Raw genomic sequence first — 16125 nt, 5'->3', positions numbered from 1 at the left:
GGTATGATGACTCCTTGCTGTCCCCAGTCCACCTGGCCGTGCTGCTGCTCCAGTTTCAACTGTTCTGCCTGCGGCTATGGAACCCTGACCTGTTCACCGGACGTGCTTGTTGCACCCTCGACAACTACTATGATTATTATTATTTGACCATGCTGGTCATTTATGAACATTTTAACATCTTGACCATGTTCTGTTATAATATCCACCCTGCACAGCCAGAAGAGGACTGGCCACCCCTCATAGCCTGGTTCCTCTCTAGGTTTCTTCCTAGGTTTTTGGCCTTTCTAGGGAGTTTTTCCTAGGGAGTTTTTCCTAGCCACCGTGCTTCTTTCACATGCATTGCTTGCTGTTTGGGGTTTTAGGCTGGGTTTCTGTACAGCACTTTGAGATATCAGCTGATGTACGAAGGGCTATATAAATAAATTTGATTTGATGATTTGATTTGATTTTGAGCCAATCACGACGCAACTAGAGAACATCACCAACCCCTAAGCTCTGTATTTCCGCTAGCTGCCCAACCACCACAAAAAAACACTGAGCTTTTTTATTTATTTTATTTCACCTTTATTTAACCAGGTTGAGGCCAGTTGAGAACATGTTCTCATTTACATAAATGACCTGGCCAAGATAAAGAAAAGCAGTGCGACAAAAACAACAACACAGAGTTACACATAAAGAAATGTACAGTCAATAACACAATAGAAAAATCTATGTACAGTGTGTGCAAATGTAGAAGAGTAGGGAGGTAAGGAAATAAATAGGCCATAGAGGCAGAATAATTACAATTTACATTTACATTTTAGCAGACGCTCTTATCCAGAGCGACTTACAGTAGTGAATGCATACATTTCATACATTTTTTTTTTGTCTTTTTTTTTCTGTGCTGGCCCCCCGTGGGAATCGAACCCACAACCCTGGCGTTGCAAACACCATGCTCTACCAACTGAGCATTAACACTGGAGTGATAGATGTGCAGATGATGATGTGCAAGTAGAGATACTGGGGTGCAAAAGAGCAAGAGGATAAATAACAATATGGGGATGAGGTAGTTGGGTGTGCTATTTACAGATTGGCTGTGTACAGGTACAGTGATTGGTAAGCTGCTCTGACAGCTGATGCTTAAAGTTAAAGAGGGAGATATAAGACTCCAGCTTCAGTGATTTTTGCAATTCGTTCCAGTCATTGGCAGCAGAGAACTGGAAGGAAAGGCAGCTAAAGGAAGTGTTGGCTTTGGGGATGACCAGTGAAATATACCTGCTGGAACGTGTGCTACGGGTGGGTGTTGCTATGGTGACCAGTGAGCTAAAATAAGGCAGGGCTTTACCTAGCAAAGACTTATAGATGACCCGGAGCCAGTGGGTTTGGCGACGAATATGTAGTGAGGGCCAGCCAACGAGAGCATACAGGTCGCAGTGGTGGGTAGTATATGGGGCTTTGGTGACAAAACGGATGGCACTGTGATACACTACATCCAGTTTGCTGAGTAGAGTGTTGGAGGCTATTTTGTAAATGACATCGTCGAAGTCAAGGATCAGCAGGATAGTCAGTTTTACGAAGGAGGGTTTGGCAGCATGAGTGAAGGAGGCTTTGTTGCAAAATAGGAAGCCGATTCTAGATTTAATTTTGGATTGGAGATGCTTAACGTGAGTCTGGAAGGAGAGTTTACAGTCTAACCAGACACCTAGGTATTTGTAGTTGTCCACATATTCTAGGTCAGAACCGTCCAGAGTAGCGATGCTAGTCGGGTGGGCAGGTGCGGGGCAACAGTCGGTTGAAGAGCATGCATTTAGTTTTACTAGCATTTAAAAGCAGTTGGAGGCCACGGGAGGAGTGTTGTATGGCATTGAAGCTCATTTGGAGTTTGTTAACACAGTGTCCAAAGAAGAGCCAGATGTATAAAGAATGGTGTCGCCTGCGTAGAGGTGGATCAGAGAATCACCCGCCGCAAGAGCGACATCATTGATGTATACAGAGAAAAGAGTCGGCCCGAGAATTGAACCCTGCGGCACCCCCATAGAGACTGCCAGAGGTCCGGACAACAGGCCCTCCAATTTGACACACTGAACTCTATCTGAGAAGTAGTTGGTGAACCAGGCGAGGCAGTTATTAGAGAAACCAAGGCTATTGAGTCTGCAGCCTTGGCCAGGTCGATGAAGACGGCTGAACAGTACTGTCTTTTATCGATGGCGGTTATGATATCGTTTAGGACCTTGAGCGTGGCCGAGGTGCACCCATGACCAGATCGGAAACCAGATTACAGAGTGGAGAAGGTATGGTGGGATTCAAAATGGTCGGTGATCTGTTTGTTAACTTGGCTTTCGAAGATTTTAGAAAGGTAGGGCAGGATGGATATAGGTCTACAACAGTTTGGGTCTAGAGTGTCTCCTCATTTGAAGAGGGGGATGACCGCGGCAGCTTTCCAATCTTTGGCGGATCTTAGACGATACGAAAGAGAGGTTGAACAGGCTAGTAATAGGGGTTGCAACAATTTTTTGAATTTTAGAAAGAGAGGGTCCAGATTGTCTAGCCCAGCTCATTTGTAGGGATCCAGATTTTGCAGCTCTTTCAGAACATCAGCTGTCTGGATTTGGGTGAAGGAGAAGCGGGGGAGGCTTGGGCAAGATGCTGCAGGGGTACTGAGCTGTTGGCCCGGGGTAGGGGTAGCCAGGTGGAAAGCATGGCAAGCCATAGAAAAATGCTTGTTGAAATTATCGATTATCGTAGATTTAACAGTGGTGACAGTGTTTCCTAGCCTCAGTGCAGTGGGCAGCTGGGAGGAGGTGCTCTTATGGACTTTACAGTGTCTCAAAACTTTTTGTAATTAGTGCTACAGGATGCAAATTTCTGTTTCAAAAAGCTAGCCTTAGCTTACCTAACTGACTGAGTATATTGGTTCCTGACTTCCCTGAAAAGTTGCATATCGCGGGGGCTATTCGATGCTAATGCAGAACGCCACAGGATGTTTTTGTGCTGGTCAAGGGCAGTCAAGTCTGGGGTGAACCAAGGGCTATATCTGTTCTTTGTTCTACATTTTTTGAATGGGGCATGCTTATTTAAGATGGCGAGGAAATCACTTTTAAAGAACAACCAGTTATCCTCTACTGACGGGATGAGGTCAATATCCTTCCAGGATACCCGGGCCAGGTTGACTAGAAAGGCTTGCACGCAGAAGTGTTTTAGGGAGTGTTTGACAGTGATGAGGGGTGGTCGTTTGACCGCGGACCCATCACGCATGCAGGCAATGAGGCAGTGATTGCTGAGATCCTGGTTGAAGACAGCAGAGGTGTATTTAGAGGGCAAGTTAGTCAGGATGACATCTAAGAGGGTGCCTATGGTTACGGATTTAGGGTTGTACCTGGTAGGTTCCTTAATAATTTGTGTGAGATTAAGGGCATCTAGCCTAGATTGTAGGACGGCCGGGATGTTAAGCATATCCCAATTTAGGTGACCTAACAGTACAAACTCTGAAGATAGATGGGGGGCAATCAATTCACATAAGGTGTCCAGGGCACAGCTGGGAGCTGAAGGGGGTCTATAACAAGCGGCAACAGTGAGGGACTTGTTTCTGGAAAGGTGGATTTTTAAAAGTAGAAGCTAAAATTTTTGGGGCATAGACCTGGATAGTATGACAGAACTCTGCAGGCTATCTCTGCAGTAAATTGCAACTCCACCCCCTTTGGCAGTTCTATCTTGTCGGAAAATGTTATAATTAAGGATGGAAATTTCAGGATTTTTGGTGGCCTTCCTAAGCCATGATTCAGACATGGCTAGGACATCAGGGTTGGTGGAGTGTGCTAAAGCAGTGAATAAAACAAAGTTAGGGCGGAGGCTTCTAATGTTAACATGCATGAAACCAAGGCTTTTACAGTTACAGAAGTCAACAAATGAGAGTGCCTGGGGAGTGGGAGTGGGAGTGGTGCTGGGGGCTGCAGGGCCTGGATTAACCTCTACATCACCAGAGGTACAGAGGAGGAGTAGGATAAGGGTACTGCTAAAGGCTATAGGAACTGGTTGTCTAGTGCTTTCAGAACAGAGAGTAAAAGGAGCCAATTTCTCGGCGTAGAAGAATAGACTCAAGGCATAATGTACAGACAAGGATATGGTAGGAATGTGAGTACAGTGGAGGTAAACCTAGGCATTGATTAACGATGAGAGAGGTTTTGTCTCTAGAGGCACCTGTTAAGCCAGGTGAGGTCACCGCATGTGTGGGGGGTGGAACAAAAGGGCTATCTAAGGCATATTGGACAGGGCTAGGGGCTCTACAGTGAAATAAGACAATAATCACTATCCAAAACAGCAATAGACAAGGCATATTGACATTAGGGAGAGGTATGTGTAGCCGAGTTATCATACCAGTCGTGAGGGATTGGCGGGGCTCCGTGTCGGCAATAAAGGGTCCAGGCCAATTGACAAAAGAGGTATTGTAGCCCAAGAATTGGCTGGTGGACCTCTTTGGCTAGCCGGGAGATGGGCCTAGCTTAAGGCTAGCTCCAGGCTAACTGGTGTTTGCCTTGGGACAGAGACGTTAGCCAGGAGTAGCCACTCGGATAGCAGCTAGCTAGCTGCGATGATATGGTGTAAAGGTTCAGAGCTTGCAGTAGGAATCCAGAGATGTGGTAGAGAAAAAGCAGTCTGCTATGCTCTGATGTTGATATGCGCTGTGCAGACTGGCAGGAATTGACCGGGTTGAGGCTGGCTGATGTCCGAGTTAACAGTGAGGACCCCTAGCAGTGGCTAACTGACCTCTAGCTAGTAGCTGGCTAGCTCCTGAAGGGGGTTCTGATTCTAAAGTATAAAAATAGCAGATCCATACCACATGGGATGAGGCAGGTTGCAGGAGAGTATATTCAGTCCGAAGATGGAAAGTGAGATTAAAATATATACGAAATATATACGAAGAAAACGATATATACATGGGACAGGATGGGACAAGACAAAGACACACGTCCGACTGCTACGCCATCTTGGATTAAAAGTGAGCTAGGCTGAAACACCTGCATTTAAGAGCTGCCTTACTCAAAAAAAGCAAAAAAGAGACCATGTTTGTATGCAGCTTTATAAACTCAATACATTTTTTTTATTTATACAACCACCCACAACCCACAGGAAAAAACAGGCTGCCTAAGTATGGCTTCCAATCAGAGACAACTAACGACACCTGCCTCTGATTGGAAACCATACTCGGCCACACAAAAGAAAACCAACATAGAAAATTTAAACTAGAACATATCCCCTGGAAACAAACAAACCCCAAAACACACAACACCCCCTGCCACGCCCTGACCATACTACAATGACAAATGACCCCTTTACTGGTCAGGACGTGACAGACACGTATTAATGCCAAAATAACATGCAAAACAGGAAAAAATGTAATAAAATAAAACAGCTGGGGCTCAAAACAACTGGGGCTCTGTCCAACCTACCCTGAATGACGCGTCACCACTGTGCACAATCCAGGTGTGGAAAGCTCTGACTGAACCTGAAAAACTCACAGCTATAATCACTGCCAAGGGTGCTTCTACAAAGTATTGACTCAGGGGTGGGAATACTTACGTATGTAAGTTAGATATTTCTGTATTTCACTTTGTCATTATGGGATATTGTGTGAAAATGGGTTAGAAAAAAATCTATTTAATTCATTTAGAATTCAGAAAAATGTGGAATAAGTCAATAATATAATATAATATAAGGGGTCTGAATACATTCTGAAGGCTCTGTATAGAGAGGAGAGAGAGAGAGGGGGAGAAAGAGAGGGGGAGAAAGAGAAGGGGAGAGAGAGGGGGAGAGAGAGAGAGAAGGGAGAGACAACTACAGTTCCAAATATTTCATCTATTCAATGCCTTCTCGGGTCTATCTGAAATTCCACACATTGGTTTGTCTAAGAGGAGCTCCCATCTTTCTAGGTCATCATAACTACCAAACCCAACACATAATTAAATCTCAGATTCATACTCCATATTTATCTAGTGTTGACAGCAGGGAGCTATGAGTACCACCTCCTCCTGAGGTTTGTGTCTTACATTTCACACCACCACTCTAGTGACTGTGGCTCTGCATGGTTAAAAGTTATATGTTGGACCAACATTTGAAAGTTCCATGTACTCTTCCTATTAAAACTGATATTAGTCCTGGACAATTTGATCATTATAACTGGTTAGTATAGGAATGTCTTGATTCTGATCACTGAATGAGGTTGATTCTTACTTACATGATTCTACAGCTGTTCCTGATTACAACAGTAGCCATGGTAACCAAAAAACTCCTCTTTCAAGGAGTGTGTCAAAAGCAGAGCCATATAGTATTCTCTATTGCTGGCCCCATTGTCTTACATCAGATAGCGTGACGGCTTCTACAATGACCTGACACCGGCGTGTTGTGTTAGAATGATGCCATCTGACGGAAGGCAATGTTGATGGCCCTAGAAGGAATCAGACAAATATGCAGTACCAGTCAAACGTTTTGACACTCCTACTCATTTAAGGGTTTTTCTTTATTTTTACTATTTTCTACATTGTAGAATAATACTGAAGACATCACCACTATGAAATAACACATTTGGAATTATGTAGTAACCAGAAAAGTGTTAAACTAATCAAAATATATTGATATTTGAGATTCTTCAAAGTAGCCACCCTTTGCCTTGATGACAGCTTTGCACACGCTTGGCATTCTCTCAACCAGCTTGTTTAGGACTTGTTTAGGACTCGAAACTCAAAGTTTAGGACTTGAGACTTGACTTGATACTTGACAGTCTTGACTTGAGACTTGACTTGGGACTTGAGTGCTAAGACTTGAGACTTACTTGTGACTTGTAAAACAATGGCTTGGTCCCACCTCTGCATTCAAGTAATGATGGACTGTCGTTTCTCTTTGCGTATTACAGCTGTTCTTGCCATAATATGGACTTGGTCTTTAACCAAATAAGGCTATCTTCTGTATACCACCCCTACCTTGTCACAACACAACTGATTGGCTCAAATGCATTAAGAAGGAACGAAATTCCACAAATTAACTTTTAACAAGGCACACCTGTTAATTGAAATGCATTCCGGGTGACGACCTCATGAAGCTGGTTGAGAGAATGCCAAGAGTGTGCAAAGCTGTCATCAAGGCAAAGGGTGGCTACTTTGAAGAATCTGAAATATAAATTATATTTAGATTTGTTTAATACTTTTTTGGTTACTACATGAGTCCATATGTGTTATTTCATAGTTTTGATGTCTTCACTATTATTCTACAATGTAGAAAATAGTCAAAATTCAGAAAAAAACTGGAATGAGTAGGTGCGTCCAAACGTTTGACTGGTACTGTATATATATTGTATTTTTTCATGTGGGTGGGCACAGATGTAATTTCAATGTTTAATTTTCATTTACATTTGGTTGAATTGTCAACTAACGTGAATTCAACGTGAAATGAACAAAACATTTTAATTTCCCTCATTAAAATGGAAATCATTTTATAACATTTTTGACATGCGTTTTTCTGGATATTTTTGTTGTTATTCTGTCTCTCACTGTTCAAATAAACCTACCATTAAAATTATAGACTGATCATTTCTTTGTCAGTGGGCAAACGTACAAAATCAGCAGGGGATCAAATACTTTTTTCCCTCACTGTAGAGAGAAGGGGAGAGGAGAGGGATGGAGTCTAGTAGAGATAGAGGGATGGGGTAGAGATAGAGAGAAGGGGAGAGGGACAGAGAGTGGTGGAGAGGATATGCTGAGCCAGTCCTCTAAATAGAAGACTGTGGAGATGGAGGGAGGGACATGGGACTACAGCAAACTGAAAACTGTAAACAAACCCCAATTAATATCCCCTCTCTTTCCCCTCCCTTTCTCCTTCTATTGCAGATGAGGTGTTACGTCAACTCTGGTCCTGGGTGATACGCAGGTGCATGGAGAATGTTTCCTAGCTACACTATTTGCATACAGATAGTCCCTCACGACGGAGGGAGCAGCCAGAAGGCAGAGAGAGAGGGATGCATAGAGGAAGAGAGGGAGAGAGAAAGGGAGAGAGGGGAGATGGAAGGAGAGAGGAACGGAGAGAGGTGGAGATGGAGACGGAGGGAGAGAAGGAGAGAAAAGATTCTCCTCTGATGGTAAAGCAGAAGAACCCTGTATTTTAAAAAATATGTGCGAAGATACCTATTCATAACCTTAACCTTCAACTGTGTATGCAAACCAAAAAAAGAGAGAGAGAAAGATAGAGGCAGTGAGAGAGAGAGAGAGAGAGAGAGAGAGACATAGACAAAAAGAGAGCGCAATGGAGAGAGAGAGAGAGAGAGAGAGAGAGAAAAAGAAGGAGGCAGTGCAGTCTGCGGTTGTAGAACATCTTTAGTATTCAATTGAGCTCTTCCTGAGCTCGAGTCATCATGAAATATGGATTATTGTTCTATTTTGCTGGGCTGTGGTGCTTTTAAGTTGAATTACTATCTGGCTGAATGAGAATAGAGTCGAGAGGATGATCTGCAGTGAAATGACTTGGCAACACTTGAAAGCAGAAAACTGAGGGAGGTTCTATCTCAGCCAAACACAATGCAGGCTGTAGTCATTAGGGTTATATCAACAAACACAATGCAGGCTGTAGTCATTAGGGTTATATCAACAAACACAATGCAGGCTGTAGTCATTAGGATTATATCAAGAAAAAAACAACACAGGCTGTAGTCATTATGGTTATTTCAACAAACACAATGCAGGCTGTAGTCATTAGGGTTATATCAACAAACACAATGCAGGCTGTAGTCATTAGGGTTATATCAACAAACACAATGAAGGCTGTAGTCATTAGGGTTATATCAACAAACACCATGCAGGCTGTAGTCATTAGGGTTTTATCAACAAACACAATGCAGGCTGTAGTCATTAGGGTTATTTCAACAAACACAATGCAGGCTGTAGTCATTAGGGTTATATCAACAAACATAATGCAGGCTGTAGTCATTAGGGTTATTTCAACAAACACAATGCAGGCTGTAGTCATTAGGGTTATATCAACAAACACAATGCAGGCTGTAGTCATTAGGGTTATATCAACAAACACAATGCAGGCTGTAGTCATTAGGGTTATATCAACAAACACAATGCAGGTTGTAGTCATTAGGGTTATATCAAGAGCCTCAGCTACATTTTACATTCAGCAATACTGGTGTATTCTCTCTCTCTCTCGGTTATAAATGTTTGGCGAAGATTGTAAAAATGAAAGAGATACTCTCACACGTACGTGTCATATGATATCTTTGAGCCACTCTAAATGTCATTGGTCGCACTGCGCCGGCCAAACACAATAACTGGGAACAGGTGCCATCTTCCTCTTCTCATTCACACATCCAAACCAACACAGTCATAAAGGTCAGCTACACCTATACTGTGTTCTCTCTGTTGTCGTTCTAGTCCATCTAACTGTCTCTACTATCATCCATAAAGGCTGAGGAGGTGTTTCTAGTCCATCTAACTGTCTCTGCTATCATCCACAAAGGCTGAGGAGGTGTTTCTAGTCCATCTAACTGTCTCTGCTATCATCCATAAAGGCTGAGGAGGTGTTTCTAGTCCATCTAACTGTCTCTGCTATCATCCATAAAGGTTGAGGAGGTGTTTCTAGTCCATCTAACTGTCTCTGCTATCATCCATAAAGGCTGAGGAGGTGTTTCTAGTCCATCTAACTGTCTCTACTGTCATCCATAATGGTTGAGGAGGTGTTTCTAGTCCATCTAACTGTCTCTACTGTCATCCATAAAGGTTGAGGAGGTGTTTCTAGTCCATCTGTATCTGCTATCATCCATAAAGGCTGAGGAGGTGTTTCTAGTCCATCTAACTGTCTCTGCTATCATCCAAAAAGGTTGAGGAGGTGTTTCTAGTCCATCTAACTGTCTCTACTATCATCCATAAAGGCTGAGGAGGTGTTTCTAGTCCATCTAACTGTCTCTACTATCACCCGTAAAGGTTGAGGAGGTGATAAACAGAATCTACAGTCCTATCGTAGCCATGTCCAATAACCAATAACACGATGAGGAACATGTTGTATTGTGGAACAGTAATATGAGAGGTATCTTTAGTGAAAGTACACTGGACTAGATGGAGACCCAGCAACAACATCACACACCCTGGGAGACACCCAGCTGGAGCAACACAGGACCATCTGCCGCTCTATTTAGCCACATGCACGTGTGTGTGTGTGTGTGTGTGTGTGTGTGTGTGTGTGTGTGTGTGTGTGTGTGTGTGTGTGTGTGTGTGTGTGTGTGTTATGTTCATACTGTAATAGTGTTATACATGTACGTACACACACATCAAACTCACACATCGAATTTACACAAACAAGCTCAGTGAACACCACAAAATGTAATCTCAATCCTCGACAGAACCATCTAACAAGTGGGCTTTACACTTTAACTGTGCAACGCTTTAGATTTTAAATGCTCTAGTCATATTAATACAGGCAGGTCCACATGCCTAACAGACCATCGAACACTTCACAGGGAGAGGTCTTTCAAGCATAACAACACGAGCTATTCTCCTGCTGCGACCTTCATCACATACACAATTGCAAATGTGAATATCTGATTGGCGAGTTAACCTGTTGAAGCATTAAACCGTCCGTGGTCAATGTTTGGCCTGTCCTAGCCTCACACGGGCTCCAATTCACTTCCCTTCAAGTGGCGCTCACCATCATCTTTAATGATACCTCAGAGGCTGGCGTTGTGTTGCTGTGTAGCCTGGTCTACCCTCTTACAGTGTCAGATAGGCTTAGACTATAAAAAGCAAAGTAACACAACAGCCTGAAAATAGTTTGATACAGTCACAATAATTTAACATGTGACAAACATAGCTACTCCACCTGATCTTATGACGTCACCAATCACATGCCAGAGTTACACAGGGATTTTTTTTAAAGTATTTTATTTCACCTTTATTTAACCAGGTAGGCCAGTTGAGAATGCAGTCATTTACAACTGCGACCTGGCCAAGATAAAGCAAAGCAGTGCGACAAAAACAACAACACCGAGTTACACATGAGATATACAAACGTACAGTCAATAACACAATAGAAAAATCTGTATACAGTGTGTGCAAATGAAGTAAGGAGGTAAGTCAATAAATAGGCCAAAAGTGGCAAATTAATTACAATTTAGCCATTTACACTGGAGTGATATATGTGCAGATGAGGATGTGCAAGTAGAAATACTGGTGTGCTAAAGAGCAGAAAAACAAAAACAAATATGGGGATGAGGTAGGTAGGTGGTTGGATGGGCTATTTACAGATGGGCTGTGTAGAGCTGCAGCGATCGGTAAACTGCTCTGACAGCTGACGCTTAAAGATAGCGAGGGAGATATAAGTCTCCAACTTCAGTGATTTTTGCAATTCGCTCCAGTCATTGGCAGCAGAGAACTGGAAGGAAAGGCAGCCAAAGGAGGAATTGGCTTTGGGGGTGACCAGTGACATATAAATGCTGGAGCGCGTGCTACGGGTGGGTGTTGCTATGGTGACCAGTGAGCTGAGATAAGGCGGGGCTTTACAAGCAAAGACTTATAGATGACCTGGAGCCAGTGGATTTGGCGACGAATATATAGCGAGGATCAGCCAACGAGAGCATACAGATCGCAGTGGTGGGTAGTATATGGGGCTTTGGTGACAAAACGGATGGTACTGTGATAGACTGCATCCAATTTGCTGAGTAGAGTGTTAGAGGCTATTTTGTAAATGACATCGCCGAAGTCAAGGATCGGTAGGATAGTCAGTTTTACGAGGGTATGTTTGGCAACATGAGTGAAGGAGGCTTTGTTGCAAAATAGGAGGCCGATTCTAGATTTAACTTTGGATTGGAGATGCTTAATGTGAGTCTGGAAGGAGAGTTTACAGTCTAGCCAGACACCTAGGTATTTACAGTTGTCCACATATTCTAGGTCAGAACTGTCCAGAGTAGTGATGCTAGTCGGGCGGGCGGGAGCGGGCAGTGATCGGTTGAAGAGCATGCATTTCGATTTACTAGCATTTAAGAGCAGTTGGAGGCCATGGAAGGAGTGCTGTATGACGTTGAAGCTCGTTTGGAGGTTTGTTAACACAGTGTCCAAAGAAGGGCCACATGTATACACAATGGTGTCGCCTGCGTAGAGGTGGATCAAAGAATCACCCGCAGCAATAGCAACATCATTTATATATACAGGGAAAAGAGTCGGCCCAAGAATTGAACCCTGTGGCACCCCCGTAGAGACTGCCAGAGGTCCGGAAAACAGGCCCTCCAATTTGACACACTGAACTCTATCTGAGAAGTAGTTAATGAACCAGGCAAGGCAGTCATTAGAGAAACCAAGGCTGTTGAGTCTGCCGACAAGAATACGGTGATTGACAGAGTCAAAAGCCTTGGCCAGGTCGATGAAGATGGCTGCACAGTACTGTCTTTTATCGATTGTGGTTATGATATCGTTTAGGACCTTGAGCATGGCTGAGGTGCACCCGTGACCAGCTCGGAAACCAGATTGCATAGCGGAGAAGGTTCGGTGGGATTCGAAATGGTCGGTGATCTGTTTGTTAACTTGGCTTTTGAAGACTTTAGAAATGCAGGGCAGGATGGATATAGGTCTATAACAGTTTAGGTCTAGAGTGTCTCCCCCCTCGATTATCGGTGATTTATCAGTGGTGACAGTGTTTCCTAGTCTCAGTGCAGTGGGCAGCTGGGAGGAGGTACTCTTATTCTCCATGGACTTTACAGTGTCCCAGAATTTTTTGGAATTAGTGCTGCAGGATGCAAATATCTGTTTGAAAAAGCTAGCCTTTTCTTTCCTAACTGACTGTGTGTATTGATGTTCCTGACTTCCCTGAAAAGTTCCATATCGCGGGGACTATTCGAAGCTAGTGCAGTACGCCACAGGTTTTTTTTGTGCTGGTGAAGGGCAGTCAAGTCTGGGGATAACCAAGGGCTATATCTGTTCTTAGTTCTACATTTTTTGAAAGGGGCATGCTTATTTAAGATGGTGAGGAAAGCACTTTTAAAGAACAACGCTGCATCCTCTACTGACTGGATGAGGTCAATGTCCTTCCAGGATACCTGGGTCAGGTCGATTAGAAAGAACTGCTCGCAGAAGTGTTTTAGGGAGCGTTTGACAGTGATGAGGGGTGGTCATTTGACCGCTGACCCATAACGGATGCAGGCAATGAGGCAGTGATCGCTGAGATCTTGGTTGAAAACAGCAGAGGTGTATTTAGAGGGCAAGTTGGTCAGCGATCACTGTGAGATTGAGGGCATCTAGCTTAGATTATAGGACGGTCGGGGTGTTAAGCATATCCCAATTTAGGTCACCTAGCAGTACGAACTCTGACGATAGATGGGGGGCAATCAATTCACATATGGTGTCCAGGGCACAGCTGGTAGCTGAGGGGGTTCTTTAACAAGCGGCAACAGTGAGGGACTTATTTCTGGAGAGATGTATCTTTAAAAGTAGAAGCTCGAACTGTTTGGGCATAGACCTGGATAGTATGACAGAACTCTGCAGGCTATCTCTACAGTAGATTGCAATTCCGCCCACTTTAGCAGTTCTGTCTTGACAGAAAATGTTGTAATTGAGGATGGAAATTTCAGAATTTTTGGTGTCCTTCCTAAGCCAGGATTCAGACACGGCTAGGACATCAGGGTTGGCGGAGTGTGCTAAAGCAGTGAATAAAGCAAACTTAGGGAGGAGGCTTCTGATGTTAACATGCATGAACCCAAGGCTTTTACGGTTACATAAGTCAACAAATGAGAGCACTTGGGGGGGGACAGGGCCTGGGTTAACCTCTACATCACCAGAGGAGCAGAGGAGGAGTAGGATGAGGGTACGGCTAAAGGCTATAAGAACTGGTCGTCTAGTGCTTTGGGAACAGAGAATAAAAGGAGCAGATTTCTGAGCGTGGTAGGATAGATTCAGAGTACAGTGTACAGACAACAGTATGGTAGGGTGCGAGTACAGTGGGGGTAAACCTAGGCATTGAGTGACGATGAGAGAGGTAGCATCTCTGGAGGCGCCAGTTAAGCCAGGCGTGGTCTCCGCATGTGTGGGGGGGCATGGAACTGGTATTCCAAATATGCGTATCTGCCTTTGCCATCCATACTGTTAGCCAATGTACAATCGCTGGAATATAAATGGGACGAACTAAAAACACGTATGTCCTACCAACGGGACATTAAAAACTGTAATATCTTATGTTTCACAGAGTCGTGGCTGAACAACGACATTAATAACATACAGCTGGTTGGTTATACACTCTATCGGCAGGATAGAACAGTAGCCTCTGGTAAACAAGGGCTGTAGGTCTTGTATATTTGAAAACAACAGCTGGTGCGCGATATCTAAGGAAGTCTTGAGGTTTTGCTCGCCTGAGGTTGAGTATGTCATGATAAGCTGTAGACCACAATATCTACCTAGAGAGTTTTCATCTGTATTTTTCATAGCTGTCTACAAACCACCAAAGACCAATGCTGGCACTAAGACCACACACAATGAGCTGTGAGCAAACAGGAAAACGCTCATCCAGAGGCGGCGCCCCTAGTGGCTGGGGACTTTAATTCAGGGAAACTTAAATCAGTTTCACCTAATTTCTATCAGCATGTTAAATGTGCAACCAGAGGGGGAAAAAACTCTAGACCACCTTTACTCCACACACAGCTCTCCCTCGCTCTCCATTTGGCAAATCTGACCGTAATTCTATCCTCCTGTTCCTGCTATCAAGCAAAAATTAAAGCAGGAAGCACCAGTGACTTAGTCAATAAAAAAGTGGTTAGATGAAGCAGATGCTAAACTACAGGACTGTTTTGCTAGCACAGACTGGAATATGTTCTGGGATTCTTCCAATGGCAAGTACACCACATCAGTCACTGGTTCCATCAATAAGTGCATTGATGACGTCGTCCCCACAGTGACTATATGTACATACCCCAACCAGAAGCAATGGATTACAGGCAACTGAGCTAAAGGGTAGAGCTGCCACTTTCAAGGAGCAGGACTCTAACCCGGAAGCTTATAAGAAATCCCGCTATGCCTCCGACAAACCATCAAACAGGCAAAGCGTCAATACAGGACTGAGATCGAATCGTACAACACTGGCTCTGACGCTCGTCAGATGTGGCAGGGCTTGCAAACTATTACAGACTACAAAGGGAAGCACAGCTGAGAGCTGCCCAGTGGCACGAGCCTACCAAACGGGCTAAATAACTTCTATGGTCGCTTCGAGGCAAGTAACACTGAAACATGCATGAGAGCATCAGCTGTTCTAGACGACTGTGTGATCACGCTCTCCACAGCTGATGTGAGTAAAACCTTTAAACAGGTCAACATTCAGAAGGCTGCAGGGCCAGACGGATTACCAGGACGTGTACTACGAGCATGCGCTGACCAACCGGCAAGTGTCTTCACCGACATTTTCAACCTCACACCTGGACAAAAGGAACACCTATGTGAGAATGCTATTCATTGACTACAGCTCAGCATTCAACACCATTGTGCCCTCAAAGCTCATCACTAAGCTAAGGACCCTTGGACTAAACACCTCCCTCTGCAACTGGATCCTGGACTTCCTAACGGGCCGGCCCCAGGTGGTAGGGGTAGGTAACAACACATCTGCCACGCTGATCCGCAACACGGGGGCCCCTCAGGGGTGCATGCTCAGTCCCCTCCTGTACTCCCTGTTCACTCATGACTGCACGGCCAGGCATGACTCCAACATCATCATTAACTTTGCCGATGACACAACAGTGGTAGGCCTGATCACCGACAACGACGAGACAGCCTATAGGGAGGAGGTCAGAGACCTGACCGTGTGGTGCAAGGACAACAACCTCTCCCTCAACATGATCAAGACAAAGGAGATGATTGTGGACTACAGGAAAAGGAGGACCGAGCACGCCCCCATTCTCATTGATGGGGCTGTAGTGGAGCAGATTGAGAGCTTCAAGTTCCTTGGCGTCCACATCACCAACAAACTAACATGGTCCAAGCACACCAAGACAGTCGTGATGAGGGCACGACAAAACCTATTCCCCCTCAGGAGACTGAAAAGATTTGGCATGGGTCCTCAGATCCTCAAAAGGTTCTACAGCTGCACCATCCTGACGGGTTGCATCACTGCCAAGTATGGCAACTGCTCGACCTC

This window comes from Salmo salar, chromosome 19 (assembly GCF_965601325.2).
Source record: "Salmo salar chromosome 19, fSalSal1, whole genome shotgun sequence".
In the NCBI taxonomy this organism is placed as follows: domain Eukaryota; kingdom Metazoa; phylum Chordata; class Actinopteri; order Salmoniformes; family Salmonidae; genus Salmo; species Salmo salar.
This window is presented reverse-complemented; position numbering follows the sequence as displayed.